We start from the raw sequence: 4,993 nt of genomic DNA, 5'->3' as shown, positions 1-4,993 counted from the left end.
GTTTGCCCTTTTGTTTTAAAATGTCTCGCACTGTCGACTCACCGATAACGTACTGAAAGCACATAAGTTTTTATTAGAATTACATATTTTTATATTATATTTATAATAGTAATGATACATCATGGATCTAGTTTATAAAAGTAATTGAGTTGATTGTAATTTATGTTAGAAAAAACACATTTTAATACAAAACTATTTATAAGTTGGGTATATATTCTAAAAAAATTAAGCTAGATAATACTAATTTCTATCTGTGTATATAATGTGTCCCTCGCAACATTTTTTCAACATTTTTCAAACACGTATATGATTCATAATTTTTGTCATATTGAAATATTTAGTAGAGAAATGTTGATTCAATGGGTTTAAGTTCGTAATAATATAACAAACAACGCACTGCTGATATGAACACTGCAACTAAGCTAACAAATCCTTTCATAACATATTTCCTGATGCTGTGCTATAACCCGATTCCTCCTCCCACACATTCCTTGGAGAAACCAAACCCCATAGAAACCACCAAAGAATTACAACCACCTGCCCTACTAATAGTTCTTTTTAGAAAACCGTAGTTCTCATCTTTTACACAGCTTAATACATATTTCTCCTTCTTGACCCATATCTGCCAATTTGATTGGTTGGCAATACACACATTATAAGTGTCGAGTACATTATAGCCGCAACGTTTTCTATTGCGTTACAGAATGTATTAGTTATGTCATCAAGTATATCATAAATTTGTGGTTGCCCTATGTCCCATTGCATTCATCTTGCAGTTTGTAAGGTATGCAAAAAGTCGTAACATTAATTTTTTGTTTTACTAGAAAAATTTTTTTTACTAATCTGCTTTAGGCTCAGCAGGGTATCTTGAATTGGTAGCTGCTACTATAATTTCCCTAGAAAGAACTCTTCCTTAAAATTGTATGAGACGATCTTATAATTGGAATTCCCATCTCCGGAGTTCCGTGACTGCTTCAGGGCATCGCAGGAACCGCTTACAAAATTCTTGAAGTTTCCTAATACGGTCTACTGGTCCTACTCGAGTGTGATCCGAGATAGTTAATTGTTAGTTTACATAATTCTGGAATTAAATACACAACTTCAGAATTTCCAGCTCGTATTTCCCTATGTCTGGTATCACACTAATAGGGGTTGACGTCGTTCCCGAATATGAATCTTATACTTGCCTGCATAATACTGGACGTAGCTCATCTATGAACGATCTACCACAGGGAGAGTACTGTCAGGATTCTGTGAGAAGTCTACATCATCAATTCTGTAAGTCCTGTTGTTGTAAAATGTCAGTACACTAGATCCTAGAATTTTACTTTGGAATTCTTTTCTGGGCTCTGGATCTCTAATCTCTAGAAACATGTTGTAACAAGTGTCCTCACGAAGGACTTTAAATGCTAGTTCGATATTCATCATAACTTGATTTTCATGTTGCCGAATAAATGTAAAATATCCAGGCCACCGTGATAATTTGTGCTCATGTATATTAATTTGACTTTTGGGATCATGAGTCTCTTTGAAGCAACGACATTTTCTAATCAGTATGTTAAAAAGTTGTATGTAATGAAAATCACCCCAGGCCAGTTCACTGACCATCCTGATGTGAATTCTGATTTTTTTTCTCCAGCTTCGTTTTCCACAAATTTTTCCAATGGGTCTAGACTTATTCTTTGTGCTGTATACTGCACTGTTTCATCAAATAAATACCCAGACAATGTGCCTCAAAGAGCTTGATGAATAACTTTTTTTCGTCCACTGGTGTGATCAACTTCCGAATGAAAGTCAACAAGGTATTGAAATAATAAGGATTTTCATGTCTTTATTAGGGGAAAATAATTTAATATTAAATTATTAAAGCTGCCGATCTAACTAACTCTTGAGAGTTACTTGTGCATAGATAGTCTAAAAGGTTGGCAGATGTACATATAATTTGGTATCAAACTCTCTTTTCTTCTTCGCTATTAATTTTTTTCCATCGTGTCGTCTTCTCCCTCAAGTCCTCTACCAGTCTTTTCATCATTTCTTCGGTTTTCTTTCATCCCACATTGAACCCCGTTTTTTGAGACTAGTTACCCCGGATCTTTCTCTAATCAACTCGATCAAACTCTCTTTTCTTCTTCGCTATTAATTTTTGTCCGTCGTGTCATCAGATTTCTCTCTCAACTCCTCTACCAATCTTTTCATCATTTCTTCGGTTTTCCTTCGTCCCACATGAACCCCGTTTTTTGAGACTAGTTACCCCGGCTCTTTCCCTAATCAACTCGATCAAACTCTCTTTTCTTCTTCGCTATTAATTTTTGTCCGTCGTGTCATCAGCTTTCTCTCTCAAGTCCTCTACCAGTATTTTCATCATTTCTTCGGTTTTCCTTCGTCCCACATGAACCCCGTTTTTTGAGACTAGTTACCCCGGCTCTTTTCCTAATCAACTCGATCAAACTCTCTTTTCTTCTTCGCTATTAATTTTTGTCCGTCGTGTCATCAGCTTTCTCTCTCAACTCCTCTACCAATCTTTTCATCATTTCTTCGGTTTTCCTTCGTCCCACATGAACCCCGTTTTTTGAGACTAGTTACCCCGGCTCTTTTCCTAATCAACTCGATCAAACTCTCTTTTCTTCTTCGATATTAATTTTTGTCCATCGTGTCATCAGATTTCTCTCTCAACTCCTCTACCAATCTTTTCATCATTTCTTCGGTTTTCCTTCGTCCCACATGAACCGCGTTTTTTGAGACTAGTTACCCCGGCTCTTTCCCTAATCAACTCGTTTCTTATCCTGTTCCTTCTAGATCCACATTTTCATTTCAGCTACCTGCATCTTCTTTTCCTGAATCTTCTTGACATGCCACAGTTCTCAGCCGTACACCAACTCAGGCCTCACCACAATCTTTCTTTTCAGTCCCTCCCCGATTTTTGCACTGCAGAGTACCTCGCCCATTTGTTTCCAATTAACCATCCTGTATCCCGTGGAAAATTTTTCCATCCTATTTCCGTTAATATTTTCCTAATACAAACATGAAAATCCTTATTATTTCAATACCTTATTGATTTTAATTCGGAAGTTGATTACACCAGTGCACGAAAAAAAGTTATTCATCAAGATCTTCGAGGCACATTGTCTGGGTATTTATTTGATGGAACAGTGCTGTATACAGCACAAAGAATAAGTCCAGACCCATTGGAGAAATTTGTGGAAAACGAAGCTGGAGAAAAAAATCAGAATTCACATCCGCATGGTCAGTGAACTGGCCTGGGGCGACTTTCATTATATACAACTTTTTAACATACTGATCAGAAAATATCTATCAGCAATGCAAGGGCACGTTGCTTCAAAGAGACTCTCATGATCCCAAAAGTCAAATTAATATACATGAGCACAAATTATCACGGTGGCCTGGATATTTTACATTTATTCGGCAACATGAAAATCAAGTTATGATGAATATCGAACTAGCATTTAAAGTCCTTCGTGAGGACACTTGTTACAACATGTTTCTAGAGATTAGAGATCCAGAGCCCAGAAAAGAATTCCAAAGTAAAATTCTGGATCTAGTGTACTGACATTTTACAACAACAGGACTTACAGAATTGATTATGTGGACTTCTCCCAAAATCCTGATAGTACTCTCCCTATGGTAGATGGTTCAGAGATGAGTTACGCCCAGTATTATGCGGACAAGTGTAAGGTTCATATCCGTGTGGAGTATCTGTCTCCCATCGGACGCATCCCCAGGTGGTGGATAGGGGAACCCCTAACCGGTCCCAGGATCGGCGGGTAGGTGGGAAATAAAATACCACCCGCGAACCAAAACAGACTAAGGTATAGTAACCTTAACAGAAGAGTCTCTGGTATATAAAATCGCTATATGCAAAACTAAAAAGACAATCCTCGTATAAGAAGTTCCCAAAAAGTTGAGTTAAAAAAGCTCACATATACTCGTATTGAACTGACTGATACAAGGTAAATCAAGGTATTTACATGCCTTGGAAAAAATGTTGCTTGGGATACATAGATTAAAAGTCGTATTAAATTGCCATATTACCAAATAATATTTATATACTTATAAGTAATATTTTATACTTTGTAATACAAACATAAATATCTACATCGGAACCATAAGACACCATGTCACTAATGAAAATGTTGGTAAAGAGCAAACAATGATTTTGTCGCTCTTGTTTTAATGTCGCGTAAGTTTTGAAAATGATTTTGTATTTTATTAGTAAGGTACTAAATGTTGTACTAAATAGTTGTACTATACCTGACAGCAGTTTCGGTTAAATTTTTTTTGTAGAACTTTGAAAGCACATGGTGTTTTGTAACTCCAAAACAAATATTTATGTTGTAAAAAATAAAAAAACGTTATGTCCAATTTTTATTGTTAGTTATAAGAATATAAAGTATTATAAACGTTTGTATAATAAAATGCATTATTTGTACCTGGAAATACGAGCAATAAAGCTTAGAACTATTAATTTGTTTCCATAACGTCGACCTCAACATCTGCGTCTGGCAGGGGGTACTCGTAATGAGTGTTATCACCATAACTCGAATTTTTGTAAAAATCATGGCAATATGACGGAAGGAAAGGTATCAGTGATATAATATCTTTATACTTATTGTCGGTAATAGGTTTTTATGTACTACGTATAGCTGGTACAGAATCAGGCAATTTTAATGTACCTCTTTTCTTTCGTTTATGATCAACGACTCCAAAATCTTCTTCAAAGTTTTGCTTGTAATATAATGTACCAACTTCCCCTTGCCTGACTTGAAAATGAACTGCTGACGAAATAAGAAACGGTTCTTTATTTGTAGTAAGTTTCCGTTTAACAAATGGTGCAGACGTGTTATCGTAGAAAATCTCAAAATTCAACATATCTGAAACCTCTATGTTATGTACCTGATATTTATTTGAGCACTGTCTTATGAAGTGTTTCCAGTCCCAAGGTATCATAATTTCCAAACAACTCAAATGTTTACGT

The 4,993-nt window shown here is 35.8% G+C and overlaps 1 pseudogene; it reads right to left on the bottom strand.

The window, feature by feature from the left end:
* Positions 1-591: 591 nt before the first annotated feature.
* On the bottom strand, positions 592-2,032 carry LOC140452627 (piwi-like protein Siwi; annotated as a pseudogene).
* Between the last annotated feature and the right edge of the window lie 2,961 nt (positions 2,033-4,993).

Source organism: Diabrotica undecimpunctata, chromosome 11, assembly GCF_040954645.1.
Source record: "Diabrotica undecimpunctata isolate CICGRU chromosome 11, icDiaUnde3, whole genome shotgun sequence".
Lineage (NCBI taxonomy): Eukaryota > Metazoa > Arthropoda > Insecta > Coleoptera > Chrysomelidae > Diabrotica > Diabrotica undecimpunctata.
Note: the sequence above shows the minus strand (reverse complement) of the source record. Positions and strands in the feature narration are given on the sequence as shown.